General features: G+C 40.6%; 1 non-coding gene across 1 annotated transcript; it reads right to left on the bottom strand.

The window, feature by feature from the left end:
* Positions 1–1,331: 1,331 nt before the first annotated feature.
* LOC130964263 (small nucleolar RNA R71) lies at positions 1,332–1,439 on the bottom strand. Its single transcript, XR_009080363.1, has one exon. It is a non-coding gene; the product is annotated as a small nucleolar RNA R71 (small nucleolar RNA).
* Between the last annotated feature and the right edge of the window lie 22,766 nt (positions 1,440–24,205).

Here is a 24,205-nt window from a genome sequence, read left to right as displayed (position 1 = left end):
GGTGCCTGGTTGGGCGTTTAACGCCCAAAAAGGTATAGGTTTGGGCGTTAAACGCCAGAATATGCACATTCTGGGCGTTTAACGCCAGGATGGTGCTAGGGGGAAGATTTTGTTTTCAAAATCAATTTTTTTTCAAGTTTTCAAAGTTTTTCAAAATCAAATCTTTTTCAAATCATATCTTTTCAATCAAATGGTTTCAAAATCAATTTCTTTCCTTTTTCAAAGATACTTACTAACAATTAATGATTTGATTGAACATTTTTTGCCTTTTCTGTTGAGGAAGGTTTTATGTTTGAATCATATCTTTTCTTGTTAGGCAAGTCATTAATTTTTAAAATCATATCTTTTCAAATTGTTTTCAAATCATATCTTTTAAAATTGTTTTCAAATCATATTTTCTCAATCACATTTTTTTAAATCAATCAAATCTTTTTAATCACATCTTTTTCAAAATAGTTTTCAATCAAATCTTTTTAATTTCTAATTTCAAAATCTTTTTCAAAAATCACTTTAATTCTTTCCCACTTTTATTTTCGAAAATCAATTAGTGTTTTTCAAAATGTTTTCAAAATCTTTTACTTAATTTTCGAAAAATTACTTCCCTTCTTCTCACATCCTTCTATTTATGGACAAACACTATTCCTTAATGCAAAATTCGAACTCCATCTTCTTTGATAAGTTCGAATTTTCTACTTCTGTCTTCTACTCTTCTTTTCTTCTGACACCTAAAGGAATCTCTATACTGTAACATAGAGGATTCCATATTTTCTTGTTCTCTTCTCTTTCATATGAGCAGGAACAAAGACAAAGGCATTCTTGTTGAAGCTAACCCTGAACCTGAAAGGACCTTAAAGAGAAAGCTAAGAGAAGCCAAAGCACACCTCTCTTTAGAAGACCTGACCGAATTCTTCAAAGAAAAAGAACACATGGCAGCCGAAAACAACAACAATGCCAACAATGCAAGGAAGGTGCTGGGTGACTTTACTGCACCTACTCCCAATTTCTATGGGAGAAGCATCTCTATCCCTGCCATTGGAGCAAACAACTTTGAGCTTAAGCCTCAGTTAGTTTCTCTAATACAACAGAATTGCAAGTTCCATGGACTTCCAATGGAAGATCCTCATCAGTTTTTAGCTGAGTTCTTGCAAATCTGTGACACAGTCAAGACTAATGGGGTTGACCCTGAGGTCTATAGATTGATGTTATTCCCTTTTGCTGTAAGAGACAGAGCTAGAATATGGTTGGATTCTCAACCTAAAGAAAGCCTGGACTCTTGGGAAAAGCTAGTCAATGCCTTCTTGGCAAAGTTCTTTCCACCACAAAGATGGAGTAAGCTTAGAGTGGAAGTCCAAACCTTCAGACAGAAGGATGGAGAATCCCTCTATGAAGCTTGGGAAAGATACAAACAATTAATCAGAAGATGTCCTTCAGACATGCTTTCTGAATGGAGCATCATAGGTATTTTCTATGATGGTCTCTCTGAACTATCCAAGATGTCTTTGGATAGCTCTGCTGGAGGATCTCTTCATCTGAAGAAGACGCCTACAGAGGCTCAGGAACTAATTGAAATGGTTGCAAATAACCAATTCATGTACACTTCTGAAAAGAATCCTGTGAACAATGGGACTAGTCAGAAGAAAGGTGTTCTTGAGATTGACACTCTGAATGCCATACTGGCTTAGAATAAAATATTGACTCAACAAGTCAATTTGATTTCTCAAAGTCTGTCTGGAATGCAAAATGCACCAAGCAGTACTAAGGATGCTTCATCTGAGGAAGAAGCTTATGATCCTGAGAACCCTTCAATGGAAGAGGTGAATTACCTAGGAGAACCCTATGGAAACACCTATAATTCTTCATGGAGAAAGCACCCAAATTTCTCATGGAAGAATCAAGAGAGACCTCAACAAGGTTTCAATAATGGTGGAAGAAACAGGTTTAGCAATGGCAAGCCTCTTCCATCATCTTCTCAGCAACAGACAGAGAGTTCTAAGCAGAATACTTCTGACTTAGTAACAATGGTCTCTGATCTAATAAAGACCACTCAAAGTTTCATGAATGAAACAAGGTCCTCCATCAGAAATTTGGAAGGACAAGTGGGACAGCTGAGCAAGAAAATTACTGAACTCCCTCCTAGCACTCTCCCAAGTAATACAGAAGAAAATCCAAAAGGAGAGTGCAAAGCCATAGACATGGCCGAATATGGAGAGGAAAGAGAGGAGGAGGACGCCACTGAGGAAGACCTCAGTGGGCGTGTACCAATCTCCTCTGAGTTACCCAATGAGGAACCATGGGAATCTGAGGCTCAAAAAGAGACCATAGAGATTCCATTGGACTTACTTCTGCCTTTTATGAGCTCTGATGAGTATTCTTCCTCTGAAGAGGATGAGTATGTCACTGAAGAGCAAGTTGCTAAATACCTTGGAGCAATCATGAAGCTAAATGACAAGTTATTTGGAAATGAGACTTGGGAAGATGAACCTCCCTTGCTCACCAAAGAACTGGATGACTTGTCTAGGCAGAAATTACCTCAAAAGAGACAAGATCCTGGGAAGTGCATGGATGAATCCATCATCCTTGGCAGACCCTTCCTAGCCACAGCAAAGGCTGTGATTGATGTTGATAGAGGAGAGTTGATCATTCAAGTGAATGGAGAATCCTTGGTGTTTAAGGCCCAAGGACATCCCTCTATCATCATGGAGAGGAAGCATGAAGAGTTTCTCTCAAAACAGAGCCAAGCAGAGCCCCCACAGTCAAACTCTAAGTTTGGTGTTGGGAGGTCACAACCAAACTCTAAGTTTGGTGTTGAACCCCCACATTCAAACTCTAAGTTTGGTGTTGGGAGGTTCCAACACGGTTCTGAGCATATCTGAGGCTCCATGAGAGTCCTCTGTCAAGCTAATGACAGTAAAGAAGCGCTTGTTGGGAGGCAACCCAATGTTTTATAGTTAACTATTTTCTTTTGTTATTTTATCTTTTTTGTAGGTTGATGATCATAAGAAGTCACAAAATCCATTGAAAAAGCAAAAACAGAATGAAAAACAGGAAGAAAAACAGCACACCCTGGAGGAAGAACTCACTGGCGTTTAAACGCCAGTGAGGCTAGCAGTTGGGCGTTTAACGCCCAGTCTGGCACCATTCTGGGCGTTTAACGCCAGAAAGGGGCACCAGACTGGCGTTAAACGCCAGGAAAGGGCAAGAACCTGGCGTTAAACGCCAGGAATGGGCACCAGCCCGGCGTTTAACGCCAGAAATGGCTCAAAACGTGGATTTTGATGCCATTTGGTGCAGGGATGACTTTTCCTTGACACCTAAAGATCTGTGGACCCCACAGAATCCCCACCAACCCCACCACCCTCTCTTCTTCTTCACCCATTCAACAATCACCTCAACATCTCTTTCTCTTCACCACTCACATCCATCTCCTCCATTTCTTCTTCTTCTACTCTCTTCCTTCTTCTTTTGCTCGAGGACGAGCAAACCTTTTAAGTTTGGTGTGGTAAAAGCATTGCTTTTTGTTTTTCCATAACCATTTATGGCATCCAAAGCCGGTTCAACTGAGAAGGCATGACCTCAAGCCCATCACTAAGAAGAAGATGGAGCAAACAAGAGACCCCTCTCATCAAGAAATCCCTGAGATACCTCAAGGGATGCACTTTCCTCCACAAGACTATTGGGAGCAACTGAACACCTCCCTAGGAGAATTAAGTTCCAACATGGGACAACTAAGGGTGGAGCACCAAGAACATGCCATCCTCCTCCATGAAATTAGAGAAGATCAAAGAATCATGAGAGAGGAGCAACAAAGACAAGGAAGAGACATTGAGGAGCTCAAGCACTCCAGAGGACCTTCAAGAGGAAGAACAAGCCGCCATCACTAAGGTGGACCCGTTCTTTAATCTCCTTGTTCTTTATTTTCTGTTTTTCGAATTTTTATGCTTATGTTTATCCATGTTTGTGTCTTATGATCATTAGTGTCTTAGTGTCTATGCCTTAAAGCTATGAATATGAATCCATCACCTTTCTTAAATGAAAACTGTTTTTATCACAAAAGAACAAGAAGTACAGGATTTCAAATTCATCTTTAAAACTAGCTTAATTAGTTTGATGTGGTGACAATACTTGTTGTTTTCTGAATGTATGCTTAAACAGTGCATATGTCTTTTGAATTTGTGGTTCATGAATGTTAAAATTGTTGGCTCTTGAAAGAATGATGAAAAAGGAGACATGTTACTGAGGATCTGAAAAATCATAAAAATGATTCTTGAAGCAAGAAAAAGCAGTGAATACAAACAAAAAAAAAAGAGAAAGAGAAAAACGAAAAAAAGGGGAGAAAGAAAAAGAAAGAAAGAAAGAAATAAAGTTGTGATCCAAGGCAATAAGAGTGTGCTTAAGAACCCTGGACACCTCTAATTGGGGACTTTAGCAAAGCTGAGTCACAATCTGAAAAGGTTCACCCAATTATGTGTCTGTGGCATGTATGTATCCGGTGGTAATACTGGAAGACAGAGTGCTTTGGGCCACGGCCAAGACTCAATAAGTAGCTGTGTTCAAGAATCATCATACTTAACTAGGAGAATCAATAACACTATCTGGATTCTGAGTTCCTAAAGAAGCCAATCATTCTGAATTTCAAAGGATAAAGTGAGATGCCAAAACTGTTCGGAGGCAAAAAGCTACTAGTCCCGCTCATCTAATTTGGAGCTAAGTTTCATTGATAATTTGGAGTTTATAGTATATTCTCTTCTTTTTATCTTATTTGATTTTCAGTTGCTTGGGGACAAGCAACAATTTAAGTTTGGTGTTGTGATGAGCGGATAATTTGTATGCTTTTTGGCATTGTTTTTAGTATGTTTTTGATAGTTTTAGTTGAGTTTTTTATTATTTTTATTAGTTTTTAGTTAAAATTCACTTTTCTGGACTTTACTATGAGTTTGTGTGTTTTTCTGTGATTTCAGGTATTTTCTGGCTGAAATTGAGGGATCTGAGCAAAAATCTGATTCAGAGACTAAAAAGGATTGCAGATGCTGTTGGATTCTGACCTCCCTGCACTCGAAGTGGATTTTCTGGAGCTACAGAAGCCCAATTGGCGCGCTCTCAACGGCGTTGGAAAGTAGACATCCTGGGCTTTCCAGCAATATATAATAGTCCATACTTTGCCCAAGATTTGATGGCCCAAACCGGCGTTCAAAGTCACCTCAAGAATTCCCAGCGTTAAACGCCCAAACTGGCACAAGAATGGGAGTTAAACGCCCAAACTGGCACCAAAATGGGAGTTAAACGCCAAGAAGAGTCTCTACACGAAAATTACTTCATTGCTCAGCCCAAGCACACACCAAGTGGGCCCGGAAGTGGATTTTTATGTCATTTACTCACCTTTGTACACCTTAGGCTACTAGTTTCTATAAGTAGGACCTTTTACTATTGTATTTTCATCTTGGTTCTTCTGGTTCCCTGTCTGGGGCCGAAACCAATGATCACTTTTGTTCTTATGTATTTTCAACGGTGGAGTTTCTACACACCATAGATTAAGGTGTGGAGCTCTGCTGTACCTCGAGTATTAATGCAATTACTATTGTTCTTCCATTCAATTCCACTTGTTCTTTATCCAAGATATCACTTGTTCTTCAACATGATGAAGGTGATGATTGACGCCCATCACCATTCTCACTCATGAACAAGGTGACTGACAACCATTCTTGTTCTACAAGAATCTGAGGCTTAGTGAATATCTCTTGGATTCTTCGGAGTCTTCGTGGTATAGGCAGGACCTGATGGCGGCATTCAAGAGAATCCGGAAGGTCTAAACCTTGTCTGTGGTATTCTGAGTAGGATTCAATGACTGAATGACTGTGACGTGCTTCAAACCCTGAGGGCGGGGCGTTAGTGACAAACGCAAAAGAATCACTGGATTCTATTCCGCGCCTGATTGAGAACCGACAGATGAATTCCGCTATGCTGTGACGGAGCATATGCAATCGCTTTCACTGAGAGGATGGGAGGTAGCTGCTGACAACAGTGAAACCCTACACGAGCTTGCCATGGAAAGGAGTAAGAAAGGATTGGATGAAGACAGTAGGAAAGCAGAGAGACGGAAGGGAAGGCATCTTCATACGCTTATCTGAAGCTCTTACACCAATGATATACATAAGTATCACTATCTTTATCTTTATGTTATTTTCGCATATCACTATACCCAATTGAGTCTGCCTGACTGAGATTTACAAGATGACCATAGCTTGCTTCATACCACCAATCTCCGTGGGATCGACCCTTACTCACGTAAGGTATTACTTGGACGACCCAGTGCACTTGCTGGTTAGTTGTGTGAAGTTGTAGTGATCACAATTTCGCGCACCAGCAGCCGTCCTTTCAGCCCCAAAATGACCACCATAACTAGAGTTGTGACAATGCCAAAGTATGTCCTTCATCTCACCTTCTGACACACATCTTCTTATCATTCCATCTGGGCATCTCTTGAACAAGAAAGGTTCATCCCAGAAGAAGAATTTAGCTTCATGTAGCAGCTTCTTGACTTGTTGTTTTGTGTACTCTTGTGGAATGATTCTCCCCGCCTTGTAGTTGGCCATATCCGCAAACCAAGGGACATGTTGAATTTGCAAGAGGTGCTCATCTGGAAATTCTTCATTTATTGATGGGAGGTTGTCTTGGCATGCATCTTGTGGCACCCTTGATAAGTGATCAGCAACTTGATTTTCATTGCCCTTTCTATCTTTGATCTCAATGTCAAACTCTTGTAAGAGTAGCACCCATCGGATTAGCCTTGGTTTGGCATCCTGTTTTGACATAAGATACTTAAGAGCAGCATGGTCAGTATACACTAAGACTTTAGATCCAATCAAATATTGTCTAAACTTATCAAAAGCATATACCACAGCTAGTAGCTCTTTCTCTGTTGTGGTGTAGTTCTTTTGAGCTTCATTCAATACCTTACTTGCATAGTAGATAACATGAAGCTTCTTTTCCTTCCTTTGCCCCAACACAGCACCGATTGCAAGGTTGCTTGCATCACACATAAGTTCAAAAGGTAGTCCCCAAATTGGGGGTGTGATGATTGGTGCTGTGGTGAGCTTAGCCTTTAGAGTTTCAAAAGCATGCTTGCATTCCTCATCAAAGATAAAAGGATTTTCTACCACCAGCAAATTGCTTAGTGGCTTTGCTATTTTGGAAAAATCTTTGATGAATCTCCTATAAAATCCAGCATGTCCTAAGAAACTTCTAACAGCTTTCACACTAGTTGGCAAAGGAAGTTTTTCTATAATTTCTACTTTTGCCTTGTCAACCTCTATACCCTTTCTTGAGATTTTGTGACCAAGAACAATGCCTTCGGGTACCATGAAATGGCATTTCTCCCAATTCAAAACTAAATTGGTTTCTTGGCACCTTTTCAAGACTAAGGTAAGATGGTGCAAGCAAGTATTGAAGGAATCACCAAAAACAGAGAAATCATCCATAAAGACTTCAATAAATTTTTCTACCATGTCTGAGAATATTGATAGCACGCATCTTTGAAAGGTAGCTGGGGCATTGCAAAGTCCAAATGGCATTCTCCTATATGCAAAAACTCCAAAGGGGCAAGTGAAGGAGGTCTTCTCTTGATCCATGGGGTCAACTACTATCTGGTTATATCCAGAATATCCATCAAGAAAACAGTAGTAGGCATGGCCAGCCAACCTTTCAAGCATCTGGTCAATGAAAGGGAGAGGAAAGTGGTCTTTTCGTGTAGCATCATTCAGCCTCCTATAGTCTATGCACATTCTCCACCCTGTCACTGTTCGTGTTGGGATAAGCTCATTCTTCTCATTAACAATGACGGTCATCCCCCCTTTCTTGGGAACCACGTGCACTGGACTGACCCAAGGGCTGTCAGATATAGGGTAGATGATCCCAGCTTTACACAACTTAAGGATTTCCTTTTGAACAACCTCCTTCATTGTAGGATTCAATCTTCTTTGGGGTTGTACCACCGGTTTGGAACCCTCCTCTAAGAGTATTTTGTGCATGCATACGGCAGGGCTTATGCCCTTCAAGTCATCAATGGTCCATCCCAACGCCTCTTTGTGGGCTTTCAATACTACAAGGAGCTTTTCTTCTTCCTCTGCATTCAATGTGGAATTGATGATCACTGGGAAGCTATCCTTCTCACCAAGGAATGCATATTTAAGATGAGGGGGTAGTGGTTTCAACTCTTGTTGTGGTGCCTCTTCTTTTGTAACTTCACTTGGTTCATTTGATGCTTCCAACTTGTTCTCTTCTTGTCCCTTGATGTTATGGACTTCTTCTTGTTTCAATTGATGGTTTGTGTCGAGCACTTCTTCAACCAAAGAGTCTACTACATCAATCCTCATGCAAGTTTCTTTCTCAACAGGGTGTTGCATTGCTTTGAAGACATTTATGGTCATTTGCTCATCATGCACTCTGAAAATCATCTCTCCCTTTTCCACATCAATGATTGTTCTAGCTGTAGCCAAAAAGGGTCTACCAAGAATGACTGAATTGTTTCTCTCTTCATCCATGTCTAGGACCACAAAATCAGCTGGGAATATGAAGTTTCCCACTTTCACCAAGAGGTTCTCAACTACTCCATTTGGTACTTTGATGGATCTGTCAGCAAGTTGGAGTGACATCCTTGTGGGTTTAAGCTCTTCAATCATCATTTTCTTCATCATGGTAAGGGGCATTAGGTTGATGCTTGCTCCCAGGTCACAAAGTGATTTATCAACGGCCATGCTCCCAATCGTGCAAGGTATGAGGAAGCTGCCAGGGTCTTTGAGTTTTGGAGGTAACCCTTGTTGAATGATGGCACTACACTCTTGATTGAGAATCACCGTTTCTTTTTCTTGCCAACTTCTCTTCTTGGTGATCAATTCCTTAAGAAACTTTGCATATAATGGCATCTGTTCCAGAGCTTCTGCCAATGGGATGTTGATTTCAAGTTTCTTGAAGATTTCTAAGAACCTTGGGAATTGTTGGTCCTTTGCTCCTTTGTGTATCCTGGTTGGGTATGGAAGCTTGGGTACATAGGCTTTTACTCCTTCTTGTTGTGGATTCACACTCCCATTGCTATCACGGTTGCTTCCTTGTCCAGGTGGGTTGCTTTGTGGCTTGACAACTTCTTTGCCTTTGTTAGATGTTGAACCCTTTTCTTCACCTTTCCTTTCCACATGTACTTCCACTGTGTCTTGCTCTTTGGGTTTTATTGCTTCTTTATTTGAACTTTCACCAACTACCTTGCCACTCCTTAACTGCAAGGCCTTACATTCTTCTCTTGGGTTGGGTATTGTGTCACTTGGGAGAACATTGGTTGGTTTCTCGGCTTGTTTGGCTAATTGTCCCACTTGTCTCTCAATGTTCTTCATAGTGACCGCTTGTTCCTGTTGTCCCTTAGCTAAAGCTTGAGTGGTTTGAGCAAGTGCTTGCAAGGTTGCTTCTAGACTTGAGATTCTGGCCTCATGATGGTCAATTGGAGGTATGATGGGGGTTGATTGTTGTTGGAAGTTGTTGGGCGGATTAGTGTGGAAATTTTGTGAGTTGGATGATGGCGCAGAGAAGTTATTTTGGTGAGTTTGTGAGTTATGATGGGGGTGTTGATATGTGTTTTGTGTTTTTCTATATTGGTTAGTGTTGTTGGTATGGTGATTTTGGTTGTTTGTGTTACGGGTGTGATTGTGGTTGTTGTTCTTTTGCCAATGGTTTTCTCCCCACTTTAAATTGGGATGATTCTTCCAAGATGAGTTGTATGTATCACCATGGAATTCATCCTGAGAATTTGAGGTATTCTGCATGTATTGAACTTGTTCTTGTGGTTGTTCAACCGTGATCCCTTCACCTTGGCTCCATTCAAGTGATGGTTGATTTGTTGTGTTCACTGATGCAAGTTGCATACCATCCATTCTCTTTGTTATTGTCTCTATTTGTTGTTGGATTTGTTGGTGCATTAACTTGTTTTGTGCCAAGATAGCATCAACACCTTCGAGCTCCATTACACCTTTCTTTGGGGTCGGATTATGCTGCCTCTCTGATGAGTAATAATATTGATTGTTTGCCACAATCTCAATGAGGTCTTGAGCCTCCTCGGCAGTTTTCATCATGTTGAGTGATCCTCCTGATGAGTAGTCTAGTCCCTTCCTTGCTTCTAAGTTTAAACCTTCATAGAAGTTTTGGAGCTTGACCCAGTCACTAAACATGTCAGGTGGACATCTTCTCATGAGTGCCTTATACCTTTCCCAGGCTTCATACAATGACTCCCCTTCCATTTGCCTGAAAGTTTGAACCTCTGTCTTCAACTTAATGATTCTTTGAGGTGGGTAGAACTTTGCTAGAAATCTGCCCATCAGGTCATTCCAATCATTGAGGCTTTCCTTGGGGAATGATTCTAGCCATTGAGTGGCTTTATCCCTCAAAGAGAATGGAAATAGTAACAACTTGTAGACATCTGGATGCACTCCATTTGTCTTCACTGTATTGCATATCCTCAGAAAAACAGATAGATGTTGATTTGGGTCTTCAAGAGGTCCCCCTCCATAAGAGCAGTTGTTCTGTACCAAAGTGATGAGCTGAGGTTTCAACTCAAAGTTATTGGCCTGAACTGGAGGAGTGGCAATACTACTCCCACAATGTCTTGGATCAGGGATGGTGTAGGAAGATAGCACCCTTCTAGGTGGTCCATCATTGTTGTTGACCCCTCCAGGATTGTGCATCTCATCCTCCATGACTTGATCTTCTCCCTCTGAATCCTCTTCACCAACTATTCCCTTTCCTCTTTCTGCTCTCCTTATCCTTCGGCGGGTTCTCTCGTCCTCAATATTATGTCTATTAGCTCCTGACATACACAAATAAAACCAGAATCACAAGTGAAATATTCTAGAACTAGAGTGGAATTGGGGTTAGTGAAACAAAATATCAAACAGTTAGTGGGCTTAACAAAAACACAAAAAAATTGCTTAATCTAAACCACCTTTCACTTAATCATTGTCAATCTTTCCAATCCCCGGCAACGGCGCCAAAAACTTGATATGTAAAAATTAGATTTCACGTACAACCGGCAAGTATACCGGGTCGCATCAAGTAATAAGACTCACTAGGAGTGAGGTCGATCCCACGAGGATTGGTAGATTAAGCAACTTTAGTTAAATGGTAGATTTAGTCAAGCAAACATAGTTTTAATTTCATGAGCATTTTGATTTTTGAACATAATTGCAAGAATGTAAATGACACAAAATGTAAAGAACTAGAATAGAGAAATGAAATGAAAGTAAATGACGGAAACTTAAAGTGCAAGAAACTTAAATGACATCAAAGATAAATTGCAAGGAATTAAAGGTTGCAGAAATTTAAAGAACATAAGAGTAAATGGCAAGAAATAAAGGAACAGAATGTAATAACAAGAATAGTAAATTGACAGGATGTAGAAGGGAATTGGGCAATGGGTTGTCAAACACTAAGAACAAGAGAAATAAGAATTAATGATAGAGAAGATCATTAGGGATCAGAGATGCTAGTTTTCATGAATTGATGTTAGTCAAATCTTCCTCAATCATGGGTATAGATCCATGGCAAGTGGGTGATTGAATCCCAATCTCTTGGTGATTCAATCTCTCTCAACATAACCAATTGCCACTCTCGTGATCTAATTGTTCATGAGAAGAGATGAAGCTCAAATCTAATCCAGCCACACAATTCCTATAATCTCAACCAAGGAGAGTTACATCTCACATACTAACCAAGGTATATTGATTAAAGAAATCATGAAAGGATGAACTCTAAACTGAATTATGTGGCTCATTCCTCAAATTCACCACATAATTCATGTAGATTAACCCCTCTCTCGATGGTGGTTGAATCTATGAAGAGCAAGAGTTCCCTCTTTAGATCAACCACTAGAATTGAGGAGGAGAAGATGGGTTCACCAATTCATTCCAACAAACAGAGCTCCTCCCCCTAATGAAGGTGGGGTTTAGTGAGTCATTGCTCCAATTTCAACAACAATTTCCATCAACAAAAATTAAACTAAGTGTAAAAGAGGAAGAAGAAGCGGAAGAATGAAGTGCTTAAAACTTGAAAATAAAGAAAAGTTCCAAGAAACACCAAAAAAGCTCTCTGGTTATCCTCCCGGAAGTACCAAAGAGTTCTCAAAATAAAAGTGCTAAAAGTATGAAAAAAAGTTCTAAGTGTCAAAGTGTAAAAGTAAAGTCAAAAAAAAAATATCCCTCAAAGTACAAACTCAATCTCTATTTATACTAGTCCTAAAGCTCTTTCAAAGATCTTTAAGTGGGTTAGCAATATGGACTTTCTCTTTGTTGAATTTCTGGTTCAATTGATGAAGTTTCTGGCCTTTGTGAGGAATAGAGGAGGCAGAGTAAGTTGGCACCAATTCTGGCCCATTGGCTTGGCGTTATTGGCACTAACTCCAGGCCAAATGCACGTTGGCAACGTGCAAGACATTTTCCTGGAAGTGAAGTATGAGACTTGGGCGTTGCTAGCCCAAGTTGTTGCCAACAACTTGCTTTTCCTCTTCTTGGCTCTACTTTCATGCTAAATGTAGCCCAGAATTTGAGTGTCAACCTTCAGCCTCAATATGAACTATTATACATCATTGGAAAGCTCTTGATGTCTATTTTCTAATGCCACTGGAATCACCTCAATTGGACTTTCCTAGCTCAAGTTATGGTTCCTCAAAGAAGGTAAGGTCAAGCTGCCAAGTTGTTGCCAAAAACGCACCTTCACTCCCAAGTTGGCAACGTGCTCGTGCATAGCCTCCCAAGGCAGGGGCTTGGGGCTGGCGTTGTTGCAAAACACGCCCCCTATCTAGCACGTTGGCAACGTGCTCGTGCCACACTCCAAGGCTAATCTCTAGCCTTCTTGAATTCAACTTCATGTTCTTGTTTTTAGGGCCTAAAGGTGACTCTGGTTTTTAGGGCCTAAAGCTGACGTTTTGCTTTCTGGCGTTGGCAACGTGCATAGCAAGGCTAATGGGCGTTGGCAACGTGCATGGTGCCTTTCCTGGCGTTGGCAACTTGAATGGTGCCTCTCCCTGGCGTTAGCAACTTGGTTGGCAAGGCTTGGGCGTTGGTAACTTGGTTGGCACCAAGACTTGGTGCCTAGCCAAGCATTCTTGTGTGGCGTTGCCTTGAATAACGCCTATGGTTTTTGGCGTTGGCAACGCCCTCGAGCTTCTCTTCAAGGCTCCATTTTGTTGCTTGGTTGTGTGGCGTTGGCAACGCCCATCTTGAGTTGGCAACGCCAGCTCCTTTTCTTCCAGGATCAAGTCCCTTGCTTGTGTCTCCAGGGCCAAGTTCCTTGTGTGGGCGTTGGCAACGTGGTCCTAGAGTTGGCAACGCTAGCTCTTCCTCCAGGGCCAAGTTCCTTGTGTGTGGCGTTGGCAACGCCCTCCTCAAGTTGGCAACGTGCTTCACTTCATCCAGGGCCAAGCTTGCTTGTGTGGCGTTGCCTTCAACAACGCCCATAGTTCTTGGCATTGGCAACGCCCTCGACACTCCTTCATGGCCCAAGCTTCTTGCTTGTGTGGGCGTTGCCTTCAACAACTCAGCCTATTCTTCAAGTTGGCAACGCCAACTTTGCTTCCAAGGCTGCCTGGCGTTGTTCTCAACAACGCCCTCTCTTCCCAAGTTGGCAACGCCAACTCTTCTTCTTGGTAGCCTGGCGTTATCCTCAACAACGCCCTCTAATCCCAAGTTGGCAACACCAACTCCTCTTCCTGGCGTTGGCAAGAACAACGCCCATTATATCTAAGTTGGCAACGCCAACTTCTTGCCCAGCTTGCATCATTCTTGCTTCCATGCTTCCTTGTTTCATCACCTATCATCAACAAGGGAAATAGCTTCAAAGTCTTACCAATTCATGCAATAAATTTCATGAGATTCATTCATACTCATTCATATATGCATTCCTTAAATCATTTGCATGAATTTGGCTAGAATCAACATATTCCTTGGTATTCTCATGCATGGAAACAAAATTCATAAAAGGACTTGTTTATATAGAGAAAATGAGTGAAATTAAGCTAAAACTAACTAAACTAACTAACTAATAAAGCAAATATGCATTTGCATCACCCTCCTATACATTAATGCTCAAATCCTTGGATTCTCTTTACCCTTGTCTTTTGGTTTAAAGGGCTATTGGCTTTTTTTGCTTGCTTTTTCTTTTTTCTTTCTTTTTCTTTTTCTTTTTCTTTTTTTTCACTGCTTTTTCTTGCTTCAAGAATCAATTTCATGATTTTTCAGATTATTAATAACATTTCTCTTTGTTCATCATTCTTTCAAGAGCCAACAATTTTAACATTCATAAACTTCACTATAAAAAATATGCACTGTTCAAGCATTCATTCAGAAAACAAAAAGTATTGCCACCACATCAAAATAATTAAACTAATTTCAAGATAAAATTTGAAATCCAAGTACTTCTTGTTCTTTTGTAATTAGGCACATTTTTTTCATTTAAGATAGGTGAAGGATTCATGGAATTATTCATAGCTTTAAGGCACAGACACTATACACTAATGATCATGTAATAAAGACACAAACATGGATAACACATAAAGCATCAAATTTGAAAAACAGAAAAATAAGAACAAAGAAATTAAAGAACGGGTCCACCTTAGTGATGACGGCTAGTTCTTCCTCTTGAAGATCCAATGGAATGCCTGAGCTCCTCTATGTCTCTTCCTTGCCTTTGTTGCTCCTCTCTCATAGCTCTTTGATCTTCTATAATCTCATGGAGAATGATGGAGTGCTCTTGGTGCTCCACCCTTAGTTGGTCCATGTTGTAACTCAAACCTTCCAAAGAGGTGTTGAGTTGCTCCTAATAATTATGTGGAGGAAAATGCATCCCTTGAAGCATCTCAGGGATTTCTTGATGAGGAATTTCCTCATGCTCTTGTTGAGGTCCATGAGTGGGCTCTCTTGTTTGCTCCATCCTTTTCTTAGTGATGGGCTTGTCCTCTTCAATGAGGATGTCTACTTCTATGTCAATTCCAGCCGAATTGCATAGGTGACAAATGAGATAAGGAAAGGCTAACCTTGCCAAAGTGGAGGACTTGTCAGCCACCTTGTAGAGTTCTAGAGGTATGATCTCATGAACTTCCACTTCCTCCCCAATCATGATACTATGGATCATGATGGCCCGATCTACAGTCACTTCAGATCAGTTGCTAGTAGGAATGATGGAGCGTTGGATGAACTCCAACCATCCTCTAGCCACATGCTTAAGGTTCGGTCTTCTCAATTGAACCGGCTTGTCTCTTGAGTCTCTTTTCCATTGAGCTCCTTCCACACATATGTCCATGAGGACTTGGTCCAACCTTTGATCAAAGTTGACCCTTCTAGTGTAGGGGCGTGTGTTTTCATGCATCATTGGCAAGTTGAATGACAACCTTACATTTTTCGGACTAAAATCTAAGTATTTCTCCCGAACCATTGTAAGCCAATTCTTTGGATTCAGGTTCATACTTTGATCATGGTTCCTAGTGATCCATGCATTGGCATAGAACTCTTGAGCCATTAAGATTTTGACTTGTTGAATGGGGTTGGTGAGAACTTCCCAACCTCTTCTTCGGATCTCATGTCGGATCTCTGGATACTCATTCTTCTTGAGCATGAAAGGGACCTCAGGGATCACCTTCTTCTTGACCACAACTTCATAGAAGTGGTCTTGATGGACCTTTGAGATGAATCTCTCCATCTCCCATGACTCGGAGGTGGAAGCTTTTGCCTTCTCTTTCCTCTTTCTAGAGGTTTCTCCGGTCTTAGGTGCCATAAATGGTTATGAAAAAACAAAAAGCAATGCTTTTACCACACCAAACTTAACAAATTTTCTCATCCTAGAGTAAAAGAAGAAAGAAAGAAGGGGAAAAAGAGGAAAATAGAGGAGATGGAGGGAGAGATAGGTTCGGCCAAGGGGGTAGGAGAGGGTTTGTGATGTGTGAAAACCAAGGAGTGAAGAAGGGTATTTATAGGGAAAGAGAGGGAGAGTGGCCGAATGGGATTGGGTGGGTTTGGGAGGGAAAAGTGTTTGAATTTGAAAGTGAGGTAGGTGGGATTTTTGGGAAAGAAGGATAGAGGTGATTGGTGAAGAGAATATAAGGAAGAGAATAAGATATGATAGGTGAGTGGTGTTTTGGGTAGAGTGTTATAGAGATGTGTGAGGGGGAGAGAGAGAGGTGGGGTAGGTGGGGATCCTGTGGGGTCCACAGATCCTGAGGGGTTAAGGACTTCTCATCCCTGTTCTATTTAGGCATGCAAAAACACCCTTAGAGTGCAATTTTGGCGTTTAACGCCAGACTGCTGCTTGTTTCTGGCATTAAACGCCAGCTTTTATACCTTTCCTGGCGTTTAACGCCAAGCTGTTGTTTGTTTCTGGCGTTTAACGCCAACTTGGTGCTCTGTTCTGGCGTTAAACGCCAGTCTGGTGCCCATTTCTGGCGTTAAACGCCCAGAATAGTGCCAGACTGGGCGTTTAACGCCCATTCTGCTACTCTTACTGGCGTTTAAATGCCAGTAAGCTTATTCTCCAGGGTGTGCTATTTTTAATGCTGTTTTTTAATTTACTTTGATTTTTGCAGTTGTTTTTGTGACTCCACATGATCATCAACCTAAAGAAAACATGAAATAACATAGATAAATAAAAATTGGGTTACCTCCCAATAAGCACTTCTTTAATGTCAATAGCTTGACAGTGGGCTCTCATTGAGCCTCACAGATAATTAGAGCATGGTTGTGGCCTATCAACACTAAACTTAGAGTTTGGTTGTGGCCTCTCAACACCAAACTTAGAGTTTGATTGTGGCCTCCCAACACCAAACTTAGAGTTTGAATGTGGGGGATTTGTTTGACTCTGTATTGAGAGAAGCTTTTCATGCTTCCTCTCCATGTGTACAGAAGGAGAACCTTGAGTCTTGAATACAAGGTAGTCCTCATTCAATTGAAGGACCAACTCTCTTCTGTCAACATCAATCACAGCTTTTGCTGTGGCTAGGAAAGGTCTGCCAAGGATGATGGATTCATCCTCATCCTTCCCAGTGTCTAGGATTATAAAATCAGCAGGGATGTAAAGGCCTTCAACCTTCACTAGCACGTCCTCTACTAGTCCATAAGCATTTTTCATGGATTTGTCTGCCATCTCTAGTGAGATTCTTGTAGCTTGAACCTCAAAGATTCCCAGTTTCTCCATGACAGAGAGTGGCATGAGGTTTATGCCTGATCCCGGGTCACACAGAGCCTTCTCAAAGGTCATGGTGCCAATGGTACAAGGTATTAAGAACCTTCCGGGATCCTCTTTCTTTTGAGGTAATGTCTGCCTAATCAAGTTATTCAGTTCATTGGTGAGCAAGGGGGGTTCATCCTCCCAAGTCTCATTACCAAATAACCTGGCATTCAGCTTCATGATTGCTCTAAGGTACTTAGCAACTTTCTCTTCAGTAATATCTTCATCCTCTTCAGAGGAGAAATAGTCATCAGAGCTCATGAATGGCAGAAATAGGTTCAACGAAATCTCTATGGTCTCTAGATGAGACTCAGATTCCTTAGGTTCCTCAATTGGGAACTCCTTTTTGTCCAGAGGATGTCCCATGAGGTCTTCCTCACTGGGATTCACGTCCTCCTCCTCCTCTCTAGGTTCGGCCACACCAAATAAGGTTATGGCCTTGCACTCTCTTTTTGGATTCTCTTCTGTATTGCTTGGGAGAGTACTAGGAGGAGTTTCAGTGACTCTTTTACTCAGCTGGCCCACTTGTGCCTCCAAACTTCTAATGGAGGACCTTGTTTCATTCATGAAACTTAGACTAGCCTTAGATAGATCAGAGACTATGTTTGCTAAGCTAGAAGGGCTCTGCTCAGAATTCTCTGTCTGTTGCTGAGAGGATAATGGAAAAGGCTTGCTATTGCTAAACCTGTTTCTTCCACCATTATTAAAGCCTTGTTGAGGCTTTTGTTGATCCATCCATGAGAAATTTGGATGATTTCTCCATGAGGGATTATAGGTGTTTCCATAGGCTTCACCCATGTAATTCACCTCTGCCATTGCAGGGTTCTCAGGATCATAAGCTTCTTCTTCAGAAGATGCTTCTTTAGTACTGTTGGATGCATTTTGCAATCCATTTAGACTCTGAAAAATCATATTGACTTACTGAGTCAACATTTTGTTCTGAGCCAATATAGCATTCAGAGCATCAATTTCAAAAACTCCTTTCCTCTAAGGCGTCCTATTACTCACAGGATTCCTTTCAGAGGTGTACATGAACTGGTTATTTACAACCATTTCAATAAGTTCCTGAGCTTCTGTAGGCATTTTCTTCAGGTGAATAGATCCACCTGAAGAATGGTCCAATGACATCTTAGACAATTCAGACAGACCATCATAGAATATATCCAAGATGGTCCATTCTGAAAGCATGTCAGAAGGACACTTTTTGGTCAGTTGCTTGTATCTTTCCCAAGCTTCATAGAGGGATTCACCTTCTTTCTGCCTGAAGGTTTGAACATCCACTCTAAGCTTGCTCAGCTTTAAAGGAGGAAAGAACTTGGCTAAGAAAGCCATGACTAGCTTATCCCAAGAGTTCAAGCTATCTCTAGGTTGAGAGTCCAACCATACTCTAGCTCTATCTCTTACAGCAAAAGGGAAAAGCATAAGCTTGTAGACCTTGGGATCAACTCCGTTGGTCTTAACAGTATCACAGATCTGTAAGAATTCAGTTAAGAACTGAAAAGGATCTTTTGATGGAAGTTCATGAAACTTGCAATTCTGCTGCATCAGAGAAACTAATTGAGGCTTTAGCTCAAAATTGTTTGCTCCAATGGCAGGGATTGAGATGCTTCTTTCATGGAAGTTGAAATTTGGTGCAGTGAAGTCACCAAGCATCTTTCTTGCATTGTTGTTGGGTTCAGCCATTACTTCTTTTTTCGAGATTCTCTGTAAAGTTTTCTCTGGATTATTATGCTTTAGCTTCTCTTAGCTTCTTCTTCAGAGTCCTTTCAGGTTTAAGATCTGCTTCAATAAGAATATCCTTATCCTTGCTCCTGCTCATATGAAAAAGAAGAGGATAGAAAAGGAAGAAGAATCCTCTATGTCACAGTATAGAGATTCCTTTATGTGAGTAGAAGAGAAGAAGAATAAGAATGAAGAAAGAAAGAGAAAAATTCGAACTCAGAGAGAGGGAGAGGGTTCGAATTTTTGATGAGTGGAGGAGAAGTGTTAGTAAATAAATAAAATAAATAGAAGGAGAGAATAATTAAAAGGAAAAGGAAAATAATTTTGTTTTTATTTTAAAATTTAGTTAGAATTCGAAAATTAAGAGAGGAAATAAAATTAAAATTAAAATTTGAAATAATTAGTTAAATAAAAGAATTTTGAAAAAGAGGAAGGTGATTTTCAAAAATTAGAGAGAGAAAAGTAGTTAGGTGGTTTTGAAAAAGATAAGAAATAGTAAAACAAACAAAAAGTCAATTAGTTAATTGAAAAAGATTTGAAAATCAATTTTGGAAAGATAAGAAGTTAGAAAAGATTTTGAAATTGATTTTGAAAAGATATGATTTGAAAAAGATATGTTTGAAAAGATATGATTGAAAAGATATGATTAAAAATATATGATTGAAATTTATTTCGAAAAAGATTTGAAAAAGAAATTTAGAAAGATTTGATTTTGAAAAAGATTTTGAAAAGATAAATTTTTGAAATTGAAATCTTGACTTGACTAACAAGAAACAACTTATTTTAAAAATTTTTGACTAAGTCAACCCAAAGATTTCGAAATTTATGACAGAAATAAGGGAAAGATATTTTTTTATTTTTGAATTTTTAATGAGGAGAGAGAAAAATACAAAAATGACTCAAAACATGAAAATTTTGGATCAAAACCAATGATGCATGCAAGAACACTATGAAGATCATGATGAACATCAAGAACTTATTTTTGAAAGATTTTCAAGAAAAAAAAACATGCAAGATACCAAACTTAGAGATTTTTCATGTTTAGACACTAATAATTCAAAAATGCATATGAAAAACAACAAAAGACACAAAATAAGAAAATATGAAGATCAAACAAGAAGACTTATCAAGAATAACTTGAAGATCATGAAGAATGCAATGCATGAATTTTTTGAAAAATGCACCAATTTTAAAAACATGCAATTGACACCAAACTTAAAAAATTGACACTAGACTCAAACAAGAAACACAAAATTTTTGGTTTTTATGATTTTATTAAATTTTTTTTGGATTTTTCAAAAATTATTTTGGAAAAATGAAAAAGAAGAAAAAATTTTGAAAGATTTTTGAAAACTTTTTGAAAATAAAATAAAGATTGAAAAAAAAAAGAAGAATAAAAATACCTAATCTAAGCAACAAGATGAACCGTCAGTTGTCCAAACTCGAACAATCCCCGGCAACGGCGCCAAAAACTTGGTACGCACAATTGTAATCTCAACTCTTTTTCACAACTTCGCACAACTAAGCAGCAAGTGCACTGGGTCATCCAAGTAATAAACCTTATGTGAGTAAGGGTCGATCCCACGGAGATTGTCGGCTTGAAGCAAACTATGGTCATGTTGTAAATCTTAGTCAGGCGGATTCAAATGGTTATAGAGTTTTGATCATTAAAAGATAAATAGACATAAAATAAAGATAGAGATACTTATGTAATTCACTGGTGGGAATTTCAGATAAGCGTATGGAGATGCGTTATTCCTTCTGAATCTCTGCTTTCCTATTGCCTTCATCCAATCTTTCATACTCCTTTCTATGGCAAGCTGTATGTTCGGGTATCACCGTTGTCAATGGCTACCTCCCGTCCTCTCAGTGAAAATGGTCCAGCTACGGGTTATGTAGGGCTAATCATCTGTCTGTTCTCACTTGTGTTGGAATAGCATCTAGTGATCCTTTTGTGTCTGTCACTACGCCCAACAGTCATGAGTTTGAAGCTCGTCACAGTCATCCCATCCCAGATCCTACTCGGAATACCACAGACAAGGTTTAGACTTTCTGGATCTCAACAATGCTGCTAATTGGTTCTAGCTTATACCACGAAGACTCTGATCTCAAGGAATTGAAGGCTCTGTTGTCAGGAGAGGCAATCAAACGCATGGACCAGGAATCCAAGAGATATGCATTCAAGCTTGTTGTCATGTAGAACGGAAGTGTTTGTCAGGTACGCGTTCATAAGTTGAGAATGGTGATGAGTGTCACATAATCATCACATTCATCATGTTCTTGTGTGTGAATAGATATCTTAGCACAATAATAAGCATGAATTGAATAGAAAATAGTAGTAATTGCATTAATACTTGAGGAGCAGCAGAGCTCCACACCTTAATCTATGGTGTGTAGAAACTCCACCGTTGAAAATACATAAATGATGAAGGTCCAGGTATGGCCGAATGGCCAGCCCCTATAAAAGTCTAAGATAGCATAAAACTGATCAAAGATGATCTAAGGATAATCCAAAGATGTGAGTACAATAGTAAAAAGTTCTATTTATACTAAACTAGTTACTAGGGTTACAGAAATAAGTAAATGATACAGAAATCCACTTCCGGGCCCACTTGGTGTGTGCTTGGGCTGAGCATTGAAGCTTTCGTATGTAGATACTTTTCTTGGAGTTAAACGCCAACTTTTATGCCAGTTTGGGCGTTTAACTGCAGCTTCTATCCTGTTTCTGGCGTTTAATGCCAGAATAAGGCACGAAGTTGGCGTTTGAACGCCAGTTTGTGTTATCAAAACTCGAGCAAAGTATGGACTATTATATATTGATGGAAAGTCCTTGATGTCTACTTTTTAATGCAATTGAGAGCGCGCCAATTGGGCTTCTGTAGCTCCAGAAAATCCATTTTGAGGGCAGGGAGGTCAGAATCCAACAACATCAGCAGTCCTTTTTTAGCCTCTGAATCAGATTTTTGCTCAGGTCCCTCAATTTCAGTCAAAAACTACCTGAAATCACAGAAAAACACACAAACTCATAGTAAAGTCCAGAAATGTAAATTTTGCTTAAAAACTAATAAAAATATACCAAAAAGTAGCTAGATCCTACTAAAAATAATGCCAAAAAGCGTATAAATTATCTGCTCATCATCGACGCACATCCTCCACTTGCCGTTTTGCTTTTTGACTAGCACTACATTTGCTAGCCATGCTGGATACTTGACCTCCCAGATGAAGTCGGCCTCTAAGAGGGCTTGTACTTACTCCTCCACCACTTGAGCTCGTTCTGGTCCGAGCTTACGCCCGCACTGCTGTACGGGTCGTGATCCGGGGTGTACTGAAAGCTTGTGGGACATGAGTTGAGGGTCTATCCCTGGCATGTCAGAAGCTTTCCAGGCGAAGAGGTCGGAATTTTCTCGTAGGAGCTTTATCAGCCTCTATTTTAAATCTCCACTAGACTGGCTCCTATGTTGGTATTTTTCCCTTCATCTTCTCCGATTTGAACCTTTTCAGTTTTTCTCCCCGATTGCGGCCGCAGCACTTCTTTAGCTTTTACCGCACCGAGCTCTATGGTGTGAACTTTCTTGCCCTTTTCTCTGAGGTTTAAGCTTTCATTGTAGCACTTTCTTGCAAATTTCTGGTCTCCCCGCACCGTCGCTATTCCCTTAGGCGTTGGAAATTTCATGCAAAGGTGAGGGGTTGACACCACCGCTCCGAGCCAATTTAGGGTAGTCCTGCCAATTAAGGCATTATACGCCGACCCCACATCGACGACTATAAAGTCGAAGCTCAGAGTTTTGGATTTTTCCCCATTTCCAAAGGTCGTGTGGAGGGGGTATGTATCCTAGTGGCTTTATTGGCATATCTCCTAGTCCATACAGGGTGTCCGAGTAAGCTTTTAGCTCCCTTTCATCTAACCCTAGTTTGTCGAATGCTGGCTTGAAGAGGATGTCAGCCGAGCTCCCTTGATCCACCAAGGTTCTGTGGAGATGGGCTTTTGCCAGGATCATGGTTATCACCACCAGGTTGTTATGCCCGGGGATGATCCCTTGTCCATCCTCTTTGGTGAATGAGATGGTTGGAAGATCGGGAGTCTCGCTTCTGACCTGGTAGACCCGCTTTAGATGTCTCTTGCGAGATGACTTGGTGAGCCCTTCTCCCCCAAATCCCGCCGAGATCATGTGTATATGTCTCTCTGGGGTCTGTGGTGGTGGGTCTCTTCGGTCACTGTTATCTCGCTTCCTTTTTCCATGATTGTCTGACCTTTCTATGAGATATCTGTCAAGCCGACCTTCCCTGACCAGTTTTTCTATCACGTTTTTGAGGTCGTAACAGTCATTTGTAGGGTGACCATACATCTTATGGTATTCGTAGTAGTCGTCACGACTCCCCTCCCCCTTTTTGTTCTTGATGGGCCTAGGAGGTGGAAGCCTTTCAGTATGGCAGATTTTCCTATCACATCGACTAGAGAAACTTTCAGAGGAGTATAAGAGTGATATCTCCTCGACTTCTCTACGCCGATCTCCTCCTTCTTCTTGGGCTCTCTCTCTTTCTCTTTCGACAGATGAGAGTGCCCAAGCCGCCAACTCGGCTCTCGTAGTCTAGCATTTCCTCCATGTTGATGTACTTTTCGGCTCTTTCCTGTACATCATTCAAGGAGGTAGGGTACCTTTTTTATATGGATTGGGAGAAGGAGTCTTCCCTGAGTCCATTTACTAGGCCCATGATTACTACCTCCATGGGCAGGTCTTGAATCTCCAAGCACGCTTTATTGAACCTTTCCATGTAGTTCCTTAAAGGTTCTCCAATCTCTTGTTTCACACCCAGGAGGCTTGGTGCGTGTTTTACCTTGTCTTTTTGAATGGAGAACCGCATCAGGAATTTCCGCGAGAGGTCGTCAAAGCTCGTGATCGATCTTGGAGGGAGGCTGTCGAACCACTTCATCGCTGCTTTCGTCAAGGTGGTCGGGAAAGCTTTGCAGCGAGTGGCATCAGAAGCGTCGGCCAGGTACATCCGACTTTTAAAGTTGCTCAGATGATGCTTTGGATCTGTGGTCCCGTCATAGAGGTCCATATCAGGGCTTTTGAAGTTCCTTGGAACTTTTGCCCTCATTATGTCCTCACTGAACGGGTCGTCTCCCCCCAAGGGTGAATCTTCTCGGTCACTACGAGAATTTCGGCTTTTAAGGGAAGATTCTAGCTTTAAGAGTTTTTCTTCTAACTCTTTTTGTCGCTCTATCTCTTCCCTTAAG

The sequence above is a fragment of the Arachis stenosperma genome, chromosome 2, assembly GCF_014773155.1.
Source record: "Arachis stenosperma cultivar V10309 chromosome 2, arast.V10309.gnm1.PFL2, whole genome shotgun sequence".
NCBI classification, from domain to species: Eukaryota; Viridiplantae; Streptophyta; class Magnoliopsida; order Fabales; family Fabaceae; genus Arachis; species Arachis stenosperma.
Note: the sequence above shows the minus strand (reverse complement) of the source record. Positions and strands in the feature narration are given on the sequence as shown.